Source organism: Bidens hawaiensis, unplaced genomic scaffold, assembly GCF_021521415.1.
Source record: "Bidens hawaiensis isolate Kalapana, Puna unplaced genomic scaffold, B.hawaiensis_p1.1 tig00001016_1, whole genome shotgun sequence".
NCBI classification, from domain to species: Eukaryota; Viridiplantae; Streptophyta; class Magnoliopsida; order Asterales; family Asteraceae; genus Bidens; species Bidens hawaiensis.
The window spans coordinates 2,033,218-2,053,885 of record NW_027491059.1 but is presented as its reverse complement, the minus strand read 5'-3'; the positions used below and the strand labels follow the sequence as shown (position 1 = coordinate 2,053,885).

General features: G+C 43.9%; 1 protein-coding gene across 1 annotated transcript in view; it reads right to left on the bottom strand.

The window, feature by feature from the left end:
* Positions 1-563: 563 nt before the first annotated feature.
* Positions 564-20,668, bottom strand: part of LOC143551563 (V-type proton ATPase subunit C-like) — a 131,499-nt gene continuing 111,394 nt past the window's right edge. Inside the window, exon 12 of the mRNA XM_077041974.1 lies at positions 564-580. The gene's annotated coding sequence lies outside the window, so the exon portion shown is untranslated. The remainder of the gene's footprint in view (positions 581-20,668) is intronic.

Genomic DNA, 20,668 nt, shown 5'->3' with positions numbered 1-20,668 from the left:
GACATAAATGTCATAACTTGTTGGGGGCAACCATGTGTAGCTAGAGCACCGCTGGCTGCCAGCGTTGAGGAACTTAACCAGAAACCGTCCAAGTGGGAGACTGTTGGATTTTATGGACCGGTTCGGTAAAGTCAACACGGCTGACCGAGTTTTGACCCGTTAGAGTTACACCTTGGGTAACGAGCGGGAAGCCCGCTTAAGTTAGTTAACCGGATATCACACAAATTAATGAGATATTATGGAATGGGCTTTTGGAAACAAGAGATGGCTTGGTGGGCCATATTAGCTTAACTAGTTTATTTATCATTAATCCCAATCCTAGCCACCAAAAGAATCTTGATCACTTTCATTACTCCACACCATCGTCGCCAGCCTCCATACTGTCGCCGCTGCTATGCTGTGAAGCCATCGCCATCGCTAGCCTCCCTTGCCGTCGCCGTTGCTGTCCCGTCGCACCACACCACCGCTGCCGCTGCTTCTCTTCTGCCGCCGCAGTTACTGTTCATCGACTGCCACCGCCGCCACGCGCTGCTACAGTCCACCGCTGCTGCCGCTGCCTAGTGCACCGCCACCACCGGGTCTCGTTTATCACCTAGCGTTGCTTGTTAACTCTCAGTGTCTCGACCGGTTATTTATTAACCGAGGTAAACTTAAATATAATTGGTTTATAATAATTATATTTGATGGGTTGTTTATATTACTGTGCTCGTATGGTTTTGTAACCGGATCCTGTCGGGTGTAGTTTCGGTGTTGATTACTCGTTTTTTCCGCTTCGTATATATTGATTAATTGGATTAATTAATTATTCGACTTATTATTGAACCGGGTTTAATAATAAATTTTGACTGATCACCATTGAACCCAACAATGGCAAACATAAAGAAAATTAAGTTTTGGATATTATATATGTGTCAAATATCATAACTTTTCTAATATAACAAAATAAGTGAATATCAATATAAATAAGAGAAGTACATTTTTAAATTTTAAATAATTCTAAAAATTGCTAATCATTAATTAAAAAATTGATATTTGTTATTTAATATTATAGAAATATGAAAAATGTTTTATTTTTTTAAGTCAAAATCTTCCCAAGTTCACCGACTAGATGTGATTTTGGCTGAGGTTAACCATCTTTGATCGATTCTTAGTAAATAAGCGAAGTTAAATAAATTTGCTTCAGCGACATACCTTGTAACGAGTACTCGGCCTTGTAAACCTACTTTTACAACATTGTTAAAGGAAATGCAATGAAAAAAGGAATAGAATGGACAATGAAATAAAATGCATCATTACTATCCCTCTGTATTGTTTCCTTAACCTATTGAAGTGAAATGAATCATTACATCATGCAGTTTGGTAGACTAAAAAAGAAGCGATAATGAAATATAGATGACAAGGTGCACGAATCAAATACTTGGTCCGGTTTTGACTTTTATTGACCATACAACCGATTCCTATTCCTGAAAATACCTTGTTTGTGCACCTCCACTTTGTTGTAAGACAAGGCGCACGAATCGGGTCAGGTAGGAACCAGTTTCAGGTATGGTTGGGTTTTATCGGTTTGGTTCTGGATCCGGGTATGGTTTCTCTGAGGAACTGAAACTTAATTCGTACTCACGGGTCGAGTAGGATAGGTCCAGTACACTGTGTTGGGTTCCAAACCGGGTTTTATGCCCAAGTCTATAAATGAGTGACTGAATCTTTAAAATAAAATATTAGCTTTTAAATATTTGCACAACTATAAATTTAAATATAACTAGTTGCTTTAAACCTGAGAGAACTCGTTTGGTATCAGTTTGGTTTGTTACGGTATCAGTTCGTACCATATTAAAAACTTGTGAGCTTGTTTTTGTAACTTAATGGAACTTGAGAGTTACCATACTTAGGGGTGTTTGGGTGAGCTTTTAAATTTGTTTATTTTCTTTTAAAAAAACAAAAGTCACTTTTGAAAAGCTCCAATTTGAAGCTTTTAGGAGAGCTTTGTCAAATACCCTTTTCTTTTCAAAAATCAAATAAGCAAGTTTTATAAGTTCATCCAAACACCCCCTTAAAGGTTGTGGAATTAATTGGGGTTGATTCTGCAACTAAATAAAAGTTACGGTATACCATATGTAAATGGCTGTGTGAGGTTGATTATGTAATCAATGGAGCTTGAGGGTTACAATATTAAAATGTTGTGGGCTTAATGTGTAACTAAATGAGTGTTACAGGGTATCACATGTAAATAAATGTGTATGTGTAACTAAATGAAAGTTGCATGGTATTATATGCAAATAGGTGTGTGGGGTTAATCATGTAATCAATGGAATTTGAGGATTACCATATAAAAATTTGATGAGTTAATTACATAACTAATTGAAACTTGTGAGGTAAAATATGTAGATAGTTGTGCACACTTTATAAAACTATTTTTTATGGGGTAAAACATGTAAATAGTTTTGTGCAGTTTACAAAACTATCCTTTTACATATATTCTAACGAAGATGTAGTATTATAATAATAGTTTTGTACCTTTTCATTAAAAATTAGATAAAACTAGTATTAAGCCTTCCCGCTACGGTGGGAACGTAAAACCATGAAAAAAGTAATGTTAAAATATTTTATCAAATTCGTATGCTGCTGTGGGCGTTGGACCCCCCCATTGTGGTCTATTAACACACAAAAATTATACCGAAACGTAAATCATAGAAAAGAACAACTAAGTTGACTTAGGACCGGAACACTGAATATGAAAAAGAAAGAACTAAAAATGTTGAACCACACACGTGAGTTGTAAACTCGCCAAATTTAAACCATAACGTTAAATGAAAAGTTTGTAAAAGATGAAAAGTATTAGGGATCAAAATTGAAAGTGAAAAAAATGTTGGGTTAAAAATAAAAATGCTTTATGATAAACTTGTAAAAGATAGAAAGTATAGAAATTAAAAGTAAAATAAGATTGGAAATAGCTTTTATGCACAATGTATAAGCTTACATGAAAAAAAAAGTTGTAATCGTATATATATAAATTTGTCTTTTTTAGTTTATGTGAAACAAATTTTATAAAATTAATATATACTAGAGTGAAGATGTAGTAGCTTGAGAGTTACAATATTAAAAGGTTAGAGGATTTATACATGATAATTAATACTAGAAGCACATATTTTATCTTTTGTGATAATTGTTGAGTGTTGGTTTCACTTCCATTTTATTACCAACTAAACGCAATCAACTTAACAACACGCTACTTAAACCATGATTTCGACCCTAAATAATGAACTTGCTTACCTATTTTAACATAAAATTAAGGCTAGATTGAAATGCGTAACAAAATTAGCATAATTGGAGCGATATCTTAGTAAAGATGCGAAGAGTGAGAGATTTTTGGCAAAAAGACAGAGCGTAGGTTAGTCATGGTATCTCGAAGGATCCCAACTTCGTGTTCGCAAACAAACTCTATGATTAAAATACTGGAGAATTATGTAGCCAAAAATTGTGATTTTGCAAAAATAAACAAAAATCAATAGTTAAAATTAACAAAATTAGGCGAAATTTAAGTAACAAGCTATCAATTCGAAAGAGAAATTGATGAAGTCACTAGCAATACAAATTTATGAGAGAAATTAACGAACTCAATTGCAAAGTCAATTTGAATAGATTAATGAACTCAATCCCGAGACCAATTTGATAGAGATTGAGCTTTTAGGATGTTATTAAAAAGCCATAAGACAAAAAAAAAAAAAAAAGACAATAGAACATCGTCTTCCTATTATGCTAGAGACTGAAGAAACGTGGATCGACTCACTGTTAGACGATCTACTTTCCTCGGGTGTGATTAGGCTATTCCACCGATGGTTCACTGGGATCTGGGTTCTTCCACCTATAAAATGAACAACACCGTAAACTTACCCCTCAGAAAGGGACAGAGGGGTCCTATTTGGGGTAACCCTCCGGTGTGAGAATAAGTGTATGTAGGAGAAGATAATGATATGAGAGTAAGGAAATGGAATGTATTGCTTAATAGCTGAATACTCTGTTATTGGATGATATTTGATTCCCCTTCCTTGTGGAGTTGATGTGGTATTAATAGTGCTAGGGTTTCCAATGATTGGGCTCAGACCTAATCAGGGCCTTGCTGGCCTCCTCCAATTGCTTTGCTCCACGTGTCCTTGGGGACACCTGGTGCTTTTTCATTGGTTATAATCACGTGGTAGCACATGGTTTATGCTGAGTTGTCCACCTTTCATTGGCAGCTGTCAACATCAGCATATTCTTATTCTTTAAAAAGATACCTTCTGGAAGGTTGTCTGACGTGCACAATCAAGGTTGCCCTAATCCTGATTTGGATAAGGACGAGGTTGATTATGTGCATGTGTGATATGCGCCAATCCTGAGGATGCGCGAGGTCTTCTCTTTATTCTCACGCGCAGATGTTTCATGCGCAGATGTGATATGCACGAGCATGTGATATGCGCCACGCGCATATGTGATATGCGTGAGCATATGTGATGCGTGAGCATATGTGATGCGTGAGCATATGTGATGCCTGAGCATGTGATGCATGAGCATATGTGATATGCGTGAGCATATGTGATATGCTCCATGCGCATAGGTTTTGGCTTTGCGCCTTCATAATGTCTTGATTTCAAGCCTCTTGTCTATATCTTGTGGGTTGACCCGCCTCGCTCGGTGTTGAGGCGAGTACATACCTCTTCAAGCCCCCCCAGTCTAATGTGTGTCTTGTCTCGTGCGAGCGAGGTAAGATAGATATTAGACTTAGTGGTGTTTGTCTTTTTCTTCTTTTTATTTATCGTTGCGCGAAATTCTATCCTTTTTGTTGCAAACGAATCGTCCCTGTACGTGGTTGGTTGTTGGTGACGTGCATCAGTGATGGAGACGTGTCAGACCTTTCGTGTGCTCGAGGTGCTACAGTTGCCTTTCGTGTCCCCTCACATAGTGTCAGGGACACGTGTCGCGCTCGCGTTGGTCCGTTCCTGCGAGTGGTGGCGCGTGAATTCTGGCAGCAGCTGTAGAGTTTCTTTTCGTGTCCCCTCACACAGTGTCAGGGACACGTGTCGCGCTCGCGTTGGCTTACACCTGCGAGTGGGGGCGCGTGAAGTCCGATCAGCACCAATATTTCTCTCTCCTGGGCCTATAAAAGCCAGCCCTTAGAGTTTTTTATCCTTCATTTTCTTGTTTATTATTCAGAGCTCTTTTCTTTCTTTCATTCTATTCCGATTACCTTTGTTCTGCTTCCAGATCTCTGTTCTTCAGAAGCATCCTTTGTCCGTTTTCACAGTTGTATGTCTGATAGCTCAGACAACACAATCTCCCCCATCCATTGCCGTGTTAAATCGTTAGTAATGTCTACATTGAAGAAGACCGACAAGGGGAAGAAGGCTGCTGAGGCCTCATCGGAGGAGGTAGGGAGGACCAAAGCAGTGAAGAAGTGGGACGAGATCCCCTGCAAACTGAGGCAGGCCGATCTTGACAGCCTTATCGATACTCAGGGTTTTCTCCCTGAGTATCGCTGCATGTTGCCGGCGGCCGGGCAAACGGCGGCGGACCCGCCTACCGGCTATATTTCCCTTTACTGTCATTTTTTCACCCACTGCAACCTTCGTCTCCCGATGACAAGGTTTGTGGGTGCGGTGCTTAGGTTTTATGGGCTTCATATATCCCAAGTCCATCCGTTTGGACTCGTGCGCATGACTCACTTTGAGTTCATGTGCAAATCTCAGCGCGAGGAGCCCACCCCTCGGCGCTTTCAGTTTTTTTATAAGCCCAAGATCCAAGATTCTTGGTTCTCATTTATTCCTCGCAGTCAGAAGGTCAAGTGCTGCACTGTTTCATTCAAGAGCCTTCATGACTGGTCTGAGAGGTTTTTCTATATCAGGGCTGGTGTGATCCCCATCCGCATGACCATGCGCGCGATCTCTTCTGCGCCTGCGGATGTGGGTGTCTTCAAGAACCCAACTGGCGCCTGGGTGAAAAAGTTGACTGCTGAACCATCCCCCGCCAAGAAAATTTGCGAGGAGGCGCTGGTGGGGGTTGGTATGAGCAGGAGGTGGGCCGACAGCGCGACTGAGCCCGTGATCCAAGTTGACGGCTTGTGTAAGTTAATCTCATTGCCTTACTTCTGCACGAATATAATTCGTTTTGCTGATATCATTTGACTTGTTTTGTGCAGTCAGCAAGGAGTATGTCCACGCCGCCTATGATGAGCATATGGAGGGTGGCTCCGTCGCGCTGGGCGCTGGGGAGGTTGGCTTCCCCGATCGCTTTGATGACATGTTCATCCCTGTTGATCTGGGATTCCTTTTTGACAGCGATGCGCCTGGTAAGCCTTTGTACTTATGCATTTTCCTTTATAATACCAAATTTGTCTAACACTTCTGTTGCACATATTGTAGATGCGCTTGAAAACTACGAGCTGGAGCTCGCGGAGAGGAGGAGGAGGAGGAGGCGCCCCAACTAAAGCGTAAAGCTAAGGGGAAAACTGGCGTAGGGGCCAGTAAGAAACAAAAGAAAGATGTTGCCCCTGTTGCTCAGGATCCTCCTACTCAGGCGGGGGGAGTTGAGAAAACCCAGGAATTTCCTCCCAAGTTTTCCTTGTCTTCCCTGCCTCAAAAAGTGGGCAGACCTCCTGTCCACACGAGGTATGGTGCTACTACCTCCTCCCTTCGCGCGGTGGAAAAGGGAAGCGGCGTTGCGCCTTCGACAGGTATACTTTGCTTATCCTTCATTGTTCTATGAGCGCGATTCTGATAGAATTACTAATGAATCTTTGCTCACTCAAATGTTTGTAGAGCCGGCGACCTTGGTGGATCATCCTCAAGCGCAACAAGATGCCGAGGCTGCGCCGGAGGTCGCTTCGAAGTCCCCTGTTTTACCCTCGAAAAAGGGTAGAATGGACTTCATGGCGATGTTTGCCTCGCGAACGGAGTTGCGCCAAGGTACGTATTGCGCTTTTATTTTCTGACTCTTTTAGATCAAGTCATGAACCATTTCTTTTTGTTGATTTTTTCACAGGAGTCATTGCTGGCGTGCAAGCTGCTAGCGGCACTCCTGGCGCCGGTGCCAGCGCCGTTGGTGCTGCTCCTGCTCCTGCAAGCGCTGAATCTCCCCTTATCGGGATTACAAAGGAGCAGGAGGCCGTTTTACGCGCCGACCTGGCGGCGTCGAGACCTCCCTCACCTCCTCCTGCGCACAGCCCTCCTCGCGAGACTGATTTTGGTTCTAGGTCGCAGGAGAAAAGGCCTGTTTCAGAGGAGGATGAGGAGTTTGAAGCTGAAGGCCCCGACAGTGGGCGCGCCAGCCCTGTAGCGCCACGAGGTTTTGTGGCAGAGTCTTCTCGTGGGCCAGGCGCTGACTTTTCTGCTTCATCCCCGCAGGTATAGGTTCGTTTGCTCCGCTGCACGGAGTTCCATCTTAGTGTTTTGATGACTTAGATAATTACTTTGTTTTTGCAGGAAGCCGATCACATTTACCGCCCGAGATGGAATATTACTGAGGACAACACATTTCAGTCCATGGGTGTGTGTGCGGAATTCTGGGCTCATGCTGTGCCTCCAGCTGAAAGGAGGTTCCAGGAGGACCGCGCTCGCGATGACTTGCTCAACGATCATCTGTTTGCTGGGTCGGCCTTCTTTCCTGCCTCCCAAGAGCTTCGCTATGATTACGTAAAGGTACGTGATGCTCTTGCGGAAGCCAAGCAAGAGGCTAAAGTGTCTGCTTGGCATCTTTCTGATGCTCGAGAGAGAGCTGAGAAGCTCCAAGCGGAGCTCAGTGAGAACAGAGCAAGTGCCAACAGCGCCTTCGTGAAGCGCGGGCATGAGCTCCAGGCTGCGCGGGAGAAGCTACAGGCGGCCGAGGCGGACGCTGCCAAGTACGCGCGTAGAGCGCGCGACTTGGAGCTGGACGCGGAGGCGCGTGACCAAGCTCTTGTCCAGTCTATAACTGAGAAATCATCACTGGAGAGTGAGGTTGCCCGCCTAAAGAAAGAGCTGGCGGCCGCGCAGGCCGAAAAAGATGAAGCCCTGGCGACGGCAGCGTCTAGCCAGGAAGCCCTCGATCTTGCGCGAGCGGAAAATGAAGAAATCCTGGCGGCAGCAACGTCTGACAAAGAGGAGCTGAAACAGACTAAGGAAACTGTTGAGTTGTTAAACTCTCAGATTCCTGCTCTAGAGACGTCTGTTGCTTCCCTCGCGCTGGATCGCCAATGGCTAATCTCACAGGGCATGACTCGTTGCGCTTACGCAATGAAATACTCAGACGAGTTTCAGGCCCTTGTGATGGATTGCAACGCTGCCGCGCGCTTGGTGGGTCGAGCTGAAGGGTTTACGGATGGCTATGAATATAGGATGCTGAAGAAGAACCCATCCGACTACCCTTATCAGAGCGACGTTGCCTGCGCGGACATGGCTGAGATGGGGGAGAAGTATTTGAAGACTCCCATTCCTATCCTTGCGCAGGTATTTTAACTTTAATGAGATTACTTTGATTTTTTTTCCCAAGTATTTGTGTACTTATACTTTTCCTTATGATTTGCAGATATCCGCGCTTGCTGACCAGCCCGACCTCGGCGCGCTAAAGAAATTGCTTGACGAGTGCGAAGGGGCTGGTGGCGGCGATGATGGCGCGGGGAATGCTGCTCCTGCTAGCGGCTCTGGCGTGGCCAAAGGATCTGCTCCTGACACTATTGTGACAGAAGACTCCATTCAGGATGAACAACTTGACTATGGTCAGTTTGGAGATGACGAGGAGCAGGCTGCGCCAGATGCTGAGGGCGGTGATGAGGATGATGAAGAGGCTGACGTCGACGTGGAGACTTGAGAAGCCCTTCATGTTTTTTGTTTTTTATTTGTAGTTTGTATCTCATCATCTTGTAAACTTGTAAATTTCAATGTTTTGGAATGAAATTTTGTTTTTCCCTTCTTCGCATCTTGCGCATTCCCCTTTCATCTCTTTATATTGCATGTTTGCTTGTTGAATATAAGATATGCTTGCACGTTGAAATAAGAACAAGGTTGTAAGGAAGTTTTTGTACTTAATCCTTGTCATATTGTAAGTGATTTTGCCATATCTTGATTATGTTGACACGTGCCATGGCGTTTTCATTATTCCTCTTTTGCGCGACGTTATCGCGCATTTATTATATGGAATTATGAGTTTTTTAGCCATTACGTGTCAATATGTGTTACTCAGATATCCATTACAATTTTATGCGCGACCTCGACCTGAGACCTTAACAACTATGTTTTGGCATTTGCTTTGCCTTAGTTGTGTTTAGGTATTTTTATGGTCAGGCTGCGTAGCATGTAGGATGGATGTTGTGAGTGATTTGAGCTAAGGCTCACATTATTGGGCTAAGGCCCTGAGCTAAGGCTCATAATTTTGGGCTAAGGCCCTGACGTTTTAGAGTTAAGACTCGTTAACGCGTTTGCGCATGTATGTTTTACTTCGTTTTATTTTGTTTTGATGTCAATACAATGTTGTCATATTGCTCAAAATTAATAAAGGGAAGTGTGAAACATGTATGCAAAAGGTAATATAATTGGGCTAAGGCCCTGACGTTTTAGAGTTAAGACTCGTTAACGCGTTTGAGCTTGAAGCTCGCGCATGTATGTTTTACTTCGTTTTATTTCGTTTTGATGTCAATAAAATGTTGTCATATTGCTCAAAATTAATAAAGGGAAGTGTGAAACATGTATGCAAAAGGTGATAGAATCCACATTAAGAGAAGATAGCGCGTATCATTATTCATAATGGCTTAAAAAGCCTTGATTACAAACTTGACATTTTTTACATGAAACATTTTTTAAGCTGTGCTGCGTTCCATGCGCGCGGGATCTTCTTTCCATTCAAATCTTTTAAGGCGTATGCGCCTTTTCCCAATTCTTCCAAGACTTGATAAGGTCCCTCCCAATTGGGGGACATTTTTCCCGGGGGTATCGCGCGGCTAGCCTCATTGTTTCGAAGGACAAAATCATTTTTCTTGAAGTGGCATTCTTTCACGCGCTGGTTGTAATATTTTTCCAGTTTTTTCTTGTACTTGGCCTCACTGATGATAGCCGCCTCTCTGCGCCCTTCAAGTAAGTTGAGATCCAACCTTCTTTCGCGCTCGTTATCAATCTTGCTCATCATGAGCACTCTATGGGATGGGCATCCAATTTCTGCTGGAATCATTGCCTCTGTTCCATAGGTTAGGCTGAACGGGGATTCGCCATTGCTGGTTTTGCTTAATGTCCTGTGTGCCCACAGGACATTAGGTAGCTCTTCGACCCAAGAATGGGATTCTCCCTCTAACCTTTTCTTCAGTCCATTCAGCAAGCTTTGGTTAGCGCGTTCCACTTGGCCATTCCCCTGAGGGTGATAAACTGAAGTGAAAATTTGGTTGATGCGCAATTCCTTGAGCCAGCTGGATATCTTCTTGTCAGTGAATTGCTTGCCATTATCGCTCACAATTTCCATGGGCAAGCCAAAACGGCATATGATGTGGCTCTAGATAAACTGCTTCATCGCTTCGGCTGTGATTTTTGCTAGTGGCTTGGCTTCAACCCATTTTGTGAAATAGTCTACTGCCACTACCAAAAATTTTACTCGCCCTTGCGCTTGCGGAAGGGGACCCACAATGTCGATTGCCCATTTGTGGAAAGGCCATGCGGAGGTCACTGGAATCAAGTTGTTCTTTGGCCGCATGGTGTTTGGCGCATAGCTCTGACATGCTTTGCATTTTTGGATCTCTTTCAGAGCGTCCAAGTACATGCCTGGCCAATAGTAACCGGCGCTCATTGCCTTGGCAACCACCATGCGCGGGCCAGCGTGTATTCCACAGATTCCTTCGTGTATCTCTCTGATCACATAGCTTGCTTCTTCAGCATCTAGGCATTTCATGAGCGGCCCAAGATAAGAGCGTCGATATAATGTGCCATCAAGGAGTTCATAGTTCTGCGACTTGTGTCTTATCTTCCTCGCCTGTGCGCGATCGTCAGGTACCTTTCCCTCCTTCAAGAATTCCATTATTGGAGTTATCCATGATGAAGGGGTTGTATGAGTTACAAGGACAGACTTCGCTACCACCGAAGGGTTGCTCATTACTTCTACCCTGACATCTTTGCCAAAAGTGATCGAAACTGGTTGATGCCATCTTACTCAGCGCGTCTGCAGATTTGTTTTCACTGCGCGGAATATGAATGATTCTGAAGCAGTCAAATTGCTCGATGAGCTTTTTCGCCTGCTCTAGATATAGAGGCATGGTGTTCTCCTTGGCATCATAAAGGCCATTGACCTGTGCTGCTACCAAGTATGAATCAACATGGGCCTCTAGCTTTTTAACTCCGAATTTGTTTGCGATGCGCAGCCCAGCCAGCATGGCTTCATACTCAGCCTCATTGTTGGTGCTCTTGAAGTCCAACCTGATGGCATAAGTATATTCATGATTCTCTGGATCCACCAGTTTGAGACCTACACCGGACCCTTCGTTGTTTGAAGCTCCGTCAGTGAACAATCTCCAAACATTTTCTTCATCATTGGCTCGCGGAGGGTCGACCTCGCGCTGAGCCTCTTCAACTCTTCTTTCGGGGATTTCTGCGATGAAATCAGCTAAAACTTGCCCCTTTATTGCTGGACGGGGTTTATAGGCGATCGTGTGTTCACCTAATTCCAGGGCCCATTTTGTCAGTGTCACACCCTCAAAATCCACTAACGGAGTTTTACCGTCAGAGGGTGTGAACTGGCAGGATCGGAATCATCAGTTATAATCAAACCATAAAAACGTTTAAATGCAAATAAGTGCGGAAGCGTAAAAACCTTAATTCAAAAGCTGCGTCACGCAGGACGACTCAAAACCAAAGATAACTGTTAAAAGTATGTTTGCAAAATAAAAGTGTTTTCTTTTAATGCATGCTCCTAAACCGCGCGCCCGCCTCGGCTACCTGAGAATAACATACTAAAAGTGTCAACACAAGGTTGGTGAGTTCACAAGTTAAATAAGATAAATCGTTTAGCGTTTTGCGTAACCTCATTACGACGATTCAGTGTTTTGCGTAACCACGTTACGACGTTTAAGTGTTGCGTAACCCCGTTACGACGTTTAAGTGTTGCGTAACCCCGTTACGACGTTTAAGTGTTGTGTAACCACGTTACACAACGTTTAAGTGTTTTGCATTACCAGATAGTGTTATGTCAAATTATATATCGATAGGTAGCTAATCTATACAACAAGTATCGCTAAGTGGTTCGCGACCGAAGCTGACTGTTTATCAAGTGCCCGTCACCAGGTCAATCCAGACCATGGTAAGTGTTAGCCAAAATTACACCCACTCAACCTCCAGTTGAGCTTAACGTCGGGTGGGGTTTGTCAAACCCAGTAGTACTACTCAACAGTGACTCGCTATTCAAAATATTAACCGGTCCGATGTGTGGGACTTCAAATGTTACGTTTGCCGCTTAGCCCTTTACAAGTGATATATAATTTATAACAAAATCTTAAATATGCGTTTATCTCAGAAAATATGTTTATCGGAGTATGTTATCTCCCCCAAGTGAAAAACGTTTGAAAACAGTTCAAAGAGCGGGGTAAGTGAAACTCACAGTTTGCGAAGACTATCCCGATCTAGATCACCAAGTGATGCGCGTCGTAGAAACTCTCTAGCGTTCTAAATAACAAAGAGATTTTCTAAGTATCGGTACGTTTAACGAGTCTCTAGACTCGGCACATAATTCCTATGCACGTAACAGATTTCGTGTTTCGTTTGTGAGTCGTGTGTGACTTACGCAAGTACAATTGTGATACGATACATGAGTGAGCAATTACTTTCGTGTCACGTACTAATGATGCATATCACTAGCAATTTCTCCCCGTAAGGGCAATTTGGTCACACACAACAATTAACTAGCAATTATTCCCGTAAGGGCATTTTGGTCAACAAACAAAGACTAACTAACCATTATTCCCCAAAAAGGGCAATTTGGTCAATTCATGGCAATCAACTAACAACTATTCCCCGCAAGGGTATTTTGGTCAAAATACAACAATTATATAAAAACTATCATATTTCATGCATTCCTACACCATTCAGCAGCTAGTTTCGTTATGACAGAATTTCTACTTGAAAGATTGCACTAGTTCACTGATTATAACGTCTCAATTAATTCACCAAAAATTACCACAGAAGAATACATATCTCAGGTTTCCAGAACATATTTTATCTTATCTTTATTCCACATATTTTTCTTATAATGACCAAAACATTACAGCAAACTCTTATCAGTCAGATTCATGTGCAACAGAATGTTATTTGCAATTCCTGTTAAACGAAAAATCCAATAAATGCAAGACCACTTGGGTTTGGTTCCTAACTCAATGAGTCAACTTCCAGAAGTGGAACCAACCCTATTGGTCTCGTAGTTCATGAGATATAACATTTACAACATAACCTAACAGCAGGTCTAACAGCTCAGCTTTGCATCACGTTTTTGTAAAATCATAAAAGTATACTTCCACTTATCCAAAAATTACGAATTTATACTTTATAGAAACTAGACTCAACCTAGTTTACTGCAGTACCCACAATCTCAATCAATTTTTACGTTTACACTTCGTTACAGTCAGTTAAACATCGTATATACATTATGTCCAGAATCTGTTCACATCAAAACTCAACATAATAACAATCTATGAACTATCATGCATCCATATAACCCTCTAGACACTATAACTACTATCCATGCATATCAATCACACCATACATACAAGATTAGGGTTTGTGTTCTAATTCAAATCAAAGACAACAATGAATCATGCAACAACATCAATCTAGTTATCAATCCATAATCCATCGTGTACGCCACTGAGTTCTGTTGGTAGGTCCAGTCGGTACGCCACCGGACCAATGCGCTCAGTTATCCGGTACGGACCAACATATCGTGGGTTGAGTTTGTTTCGCTTACCAAAGCGAACCACACCTTTCCAAGGTGAGACTTTGAGTAACACCCGATCGTTCACTTGAAATTCGAGAGGTTTTCGGCGCTTGTCGGCGTAACTCTTTTGGCGATCTCGTGCTGCTGCCATGCGATTTCGGATTTGAACAATCTTTTCCGAGGTTTCGAGTACCAGTTCCGGACCAGTGATTTGGCTATCACCCACCTCTGCCCAGCAGAGTGGTGATCGACACTTCCGTCCGTACAGCGCTTCAAACGGCGCTGCCTTAATACTTGCGTGGTAGCTGTTATTATACGAAAACTCTACCAAGGGTAAGTGGGGTTCCCAACTTTTTCCGAAATCTATGACGCATGCACGCAACATATCCTCCAGGGTCTGAATAGTCCGTTCACTTTGCCCATCCGTCTGAGGATGGTATGCTGTACTCATATCGAGACGGGTGCCCAGTGCGCTTTGCAGCGACTTCCAAAAGTGCGAAGTGAAACGAGAATCTCGATCGGAAATGATCGGGACAGGCACTCCGTGTCTAGACACCACTTCCTTCATGTATACTCGAGTCAGTCTTTCCATTTTGTCTGTTTCTTTAATCGCTAGGAAGTGTGCCGATTTAGTCAACCGGTCAACGATCACCCAGATGGTATCGCATCCCGTCGGTGTCTTAGGCAAACCCGTAATAAAGTCCATAGAGATGTGTTCCCATTTCCACATTGGGAGTTCCGGTTGTTGCAGAAGGCCAGATGGTTTCTGGTATTCTATCTTGACTCTGGCACAAGTCAAACATTTGCTCACGTAGGTGGAAATGTCGGCTTTCATGTTCGGCCACCAGTAAAGTGCCTTTAAATCATGATACATTTTATCTGAGCCATGGTGGATAGAATATCGGGACTTGTGAGCTTCGTCCATCACTAGAGTTCTCAACTCTCCGTATCGTGGAACCCAAATCCGGTTCTCAATATATCGGACCCCGTCCGATCTGGTTTCAAGTTGCTTGCTCATGCCCCGCATGAGTTCCGATGGAAAATTATCACCTTTCAAAGCTTCCAGTTGCGCATCGCGAATCTGATCGGGTAAGCTGGCATGAATCGTGAGTTGCAATGCTCTCACCCGTCTGGGTTTATCCGTTTCTTTTCTGCTGAGGGCGTCGGCCACCATATTGGCCTTGCCAGGGTGGTACTTGATGGCACAATCATAATCTTTAAGCAGCTCGACCCAACGACGCTGTCGCATGTTCAGCTCCTTCTGATCGTAGATATGTTGGAGACTCTTGTGGTCGGTGTAAATGGTAAACTTGGTACCGTACAAGTAATGCCTCCACATCTTAAGAGCAAACACCACAGCTCCGAGTTCCAAATCATGGGTCGTGTAGTTCTTCTCGTGAACCCGTAGTTGTCTAGAGGCGTAGGCTATAACCTTCTCGAGTTGCATCAGCACACAACCGAGACCTTGTATAGATGCGTCACAGTGTACCTCAAAATTTTCCGTTCCCTCGGGGAGGGCTAAAATAGGGGCGCTACAAAGCTTGGTTTTCAACAGTTGAAAGGCGGATTCTTGTGCGTCACCCCAGTTGTACTTAGTGCCCTTGTGAGTCAAAGCGGTGAGGGGTTGAGCAATCTTTGAAAATCCCTCGATGAAACGCCGGTAGTAGCCGGCCAGTCCTAGGAATTGTCGCACCTCAGTCGGAGTCTTAGGTGCTTCCCAGTTTTTGATGGCCTCTACCTTACCGGGATCGACATGGATACCATTCTCGTTGATCACATGTCCTAAAAAGTGAACCTCGCGAAGCCAAAATTCACATTTCGAGAGTTTAGCATACAGTTGTTCCTTCTTCAGTAGTTCCAGAATTATCCTTAAGTGCTCTTCGTGGTCAGTCTCGTTCTTGGAGTAGACGAGAATATCATCAATGAAAACAATCACAAACTTGTCGAGGTACGCCTTGCATACTCGATTCATGAGATCCATAAATACGGCTGGTGCGTTGGTTAGGCCAAAAGGCATAACTGAAAACTCGTAGTGACCATACCGTGTTCTGAAAGCCGTCTTTGAAATATCTTCTTCGCGCACTCTCAGCTGGTGGTAACCGGATCGTAGATCGATCTTCGAGTAGTAACTCGATCCCTGAAGCTGGTCAAACAAATCATCAATTCGGGGTAAAGGATAACGGTTCTTGACCGTCACCTTGTTCAACCCCCGGTAGTCGATGCACATTCGGAAAGTCCCGTCTTTCTTTCGGACAAACAAGACAGGGGCTCCCCATGGCGATGAGCTAGGTCGGATAAAACCTTTATCCAACAAATCTTGCAACTGAGTGGACAACTCCTGAAGTTCCGCCGGTGCGAGTCGATACGGGGCTCGTGCTATGGGTGCTGCACCGGGTGTCAACTCGATTTGGAATTCGACTTGACGAACAGGAGGGAGTCCGGGCAAATCCTCCGGGAAAATTTCCGGAAAGTCTCGCACAACCGGTATGTCCTCAACTCGTTTCTCCTCCGCGGGTTTCTCAACAATCTGCGCCAAAATTGCCGGATGACCCTTTCGTAAATACTTCTGTGCCTTCAAAAGGGTAATGACGCTGGTGGTCATGCCGCTTCTCTCGCCTCGGACCGAAATGATCTCGCCGGAAGGGGTGGTAATATGGACTATCTTATCATGGCATATAATCTCCGCTCGGTTCTCGGATAACCAGTCCATGCCGACAACGACATCGAAACTACTAAGCGTGAAAGGAATAAGGTCGATGTCAAAGACATGACCTGACAGTTTCAACTTACATCCCGCAAGTATATGAGTTGTTACTACAGTTTTACCGTTAGCTAATTCAACAGGAAACTTAGCGTCTAACGGGGTTGGAGTAAGGTTTAAAAGTTGGCAAAAAGCTTTTGACACAAAACTCCTATCAGCTCCAGTGTCAAACAAAACAGAAGCAAAACAATCGTTTACAGGGAACTTACCAGACACCACATGCGGATCATTGCGGGCTTGACCCGATCCAATCACAAACGCTCTTCCTTTGCCATTTCCTCCACCGTTACTGCCACTTCCATTACCCCCATTATTGTCATTCTGTTTCAGCTTGGGGCAATCCTTCCGGAAATGACCTTCCTGTCCGCATTCAAAACATCCCTTAGTCGTCATCGGTGGCTTAGGAGCACCCTTCACCGCAAGGTCAACTCTACATTCCTTCGCTTGGTGACCTATCTTTCCGCATCTTTGACACTTGACACGGTCACACTGACCAACATGATGAAAGTTGCACCTGTTGCACTTTGGATATTTCCCAGCATATCCGCTCGAAACCTGCCCGCTACCGTTGTTGTTGTTGTTGTGATTCTGAGTGTTAAAGCTCCGAGTAAATTCGGGCTTACGGTAGTGTTGTTGCGGTGGGAGGTTTGAGGATGAAGATCTGGTGTTGTCAAACTTTCTCTTCCCGCTGTTCGGGTTGCTGTTGTTGTTACTGTTGCTGACGTGGTCATTACTCGGGTTGTCACGGGCCTTAACAGTCGAACCCCTTGGTGGTAACGCACCCTGGGTCACAGCCTGATCCGTCAGTTTGTGAGCTAAACGGATCGCTTGTTGGATCGTGGCTGGTCGGGAAGACGTCACCATGCCCTGAATCTGTGGTGCTAACCCATCAATGTACAACTCTATTCTCTTGCTCGGCGGATCCACCATCCACGGAAACATCACTGCCAACTCGTGCGAACGAGTAGTGTAGGCTTCAATCTCCGAACCCACCATCTTCAACGACCAAAACTCCGATTCTAACTTCGCAATTTCTTCCCTCGGACAGTACTCCTCTCGCATCATGTTTTTGAACCCCTCCCAGTTCATCGCGTTAGCCAGTTCCAATCCAAGGATCTGACGTTCGAATTCCACCAAGTGAGGGCGGAATCCTCAAGTGTCCCAGCAGCGAATTTGACTCTACTGGCAGGGGGACAGTTACACATCTCAAAGGCCGACTCGGCTTTCTCAGCCCAACGCAGGAAGCCTATAGTTCCCTCAGTGCCCTTAAACGTACTGGGCTTGCAGTCAAGGTAGTTCTTGAAGGTACATGTTCCATTCGGGCCTCCTGTTTGATTTTGAACGTGTGCAGCTAAAGCGGCAGCAACATGGTCATTCAGCAGAGTTTGAAGTTCAGCTGCAGTCATGCTGATGTTACCACGTCCTCGTCCAGCGTTTCTTCCGGCCATTTCCTTCCTCAGGCTCCTCTTCGGGATCTTATTCAGGTTCTACTTCAGGCTCTGCCTCGGGCTCGGCCTCAGGCTCTGCCTCAGGTTCTGCTGCGTTCTGAGCAAGTTGCATTTGTAGGATATCGCAACGTTCTAACGCTATTTCGGTTCGGGTCCTTGCTTCTTGGAGTTGCTCTTTCAAGTCTATCATTTCGGCTTGCATCTTCATCATAACCCTCATCTGTTGATCACTAGCCCCTTGCATATCTTTCATTGCCGCCGCCATGCGGGCCATCTCCTCCTTATTCTCGGTTTCGTCTTTTAACAATCTGGAAACGTTCTCTCTTGTGTAGCGCATGTAACCCACATCACGCTCCAAACAAGAAACGACAGCTGCGAGAACTCGCTCCACAGGTTCGGTTATGGGTGGTAGAGTGTTAGGGTAAGCAGGATGGTTCGGGTGAGGCAACGGGGGAACTTGTTCACGGTAGACCATACGTCTGATCATGTTGGGGTACCAATCCCAGCTAACGTTGTTTTCATACAGGCCTCCGGATAGGCGGTACCTCTTCGGTGCAGGAGCTTCGAGTTCCGGGACTACACGGGGTGGCGAGGCAGTAGGTAACTGCGGTTCCTTCCCGTGAGCATGCGTCATCGAATCGGATGATGATGAGGGTGGCGTCGACATTCCTACAGGTAAGCCGTGTATGTGCGCGCGTATGAGTGAAAGAGGTAAAGAAATAAGATTTCAAGACTACACAAACCTATGCAGTGCGTATCATTATAACTAATGGGTCGTCGCGGTTATAGTCTAGTATGCATGCAGCTTCTAGTTCGCTATAACCAATGGCTCTGATACCAATCTGTCACACCCTCAAAATCCACTAACGGAGTTTTACCGTCAGAGGGTGTGAACTGGCAGGATCGGAATCATCAGTTATAATCAAACCATAAAAACGTTTAAATGCAAATAAGTGCGGAAGCGTAAAAACCTTAATTCAAAAGCTGCGTCACGCAGGACGACTCAAAACCAAAGATAACTGTTAAAAGTATGTTTGCAAAATAAAAGTGTTTTCATTTAATGCATGCTCCTAAACCGCGCGCCCGCCTCGGCTACCTGAGAATAACATACTAAAAGTGTCAACACAAGGTTGGTGAGTTCACAAGTTAAATAAGATAAATCGTTTAGCGTTTTGCGTAACCTCATTACGACGATTCAGTGTTTTGCGTAACCACGTTACGACGTTTAAGTGTTGCGTAACCCCGTTACGACGTTTAAGTGTTGCGTAACCCCGTTACGACGTTTAAGTGTTGTGTAACCACGTTACACAACGTTTAAGTGTTTTGCATTACCAGATAGTGTTATGTCAAATTATATATCGATAGGTAGCTAATCTATACAACAAGTATCGCTAAGTGGTTCGCGACCGAAGCTGACTGTTTATCAAGTGCCCGTCACCAGGTCAATCCAGACCATGGTAAGTGTTAGCCAAAATTACACCCACTCAACCTCCAGTTGAGCTTAACGTCGGGTGGGGTTTGTCAAACCCAGTAGTACTACTCAACAGTGACTCGCTATTCAAAATATTAACCGGTCCGATGTGTGGGACTTCAAATGTTACGTTTGCCGCTTAGCCCTTTACAAGTGATATATAATTTATAACAAAATCTTAAATATGCGTTTATCTCAGAAAATATGTTTATCGGAGTATGTTATCTCCCCCAAGTGAAAAACGTTTGAAAACAGTTCAAAGAGCGGGGTAAGTGAAACTCACTGTTTGCGAAGACTATCCCGATCTAGATCACCAAGTGATGCGCGTCGTAGAAACTCTCTAGCGTTCTAAATAACAAAGAGATTTTCTAAGTATCGGTACGTTTAACGAGTCTCTAGACTCGGCACATAATTCCTATGCACGTAACAGATTTCGTGTTTCGTTTGTGAGTCGTGTGTGACTTACGCAAGTACAATTGTGATACGATACATGAGTGAGCAATTACTTTCGTGTCACGTACTAATGATGCATATCACTAGCAATTTCTCCCCGTAAGGGCAATTTGGTCACACACAACAATTAACTAGCAATTATTCCCGTAAGGGCATTTTGGTCAACAAACAAAGACTAACTAACCATTATTCCCCAAAAAGGGCAATTTGGTCAATTCATGGCAATCAACTAACAACTATTCCCCGCAAGGGTATTTTGGTCAAAATACAACAATTATATAAAAACTATCATATTTCATGCATTCCTACACCATTCAGCAGCTAGTTTCGTTATGACAGAATTTCTACTTGAAAGATTGCACTAGTTCACTGATTATAACGTCTCAATTAATTCACCAAAAATTACCACAGAAGCATACATATCTCAGGTTTCCAGAACATATTTTATCTTATCTTTATTCCACATATTTTTCTTATAATGACCAAAACATTACAGCAAACTCTTATCAGTCAGATTCATGTGCAACAGAATGTTATTTGCAATTCCCGTTAAACGAAAAATCCAATAAATGCAAGACCACTTGGGTTTGGTTCCTAACTCAATGAGTCAACTTCCAGAAGTGGAACCAA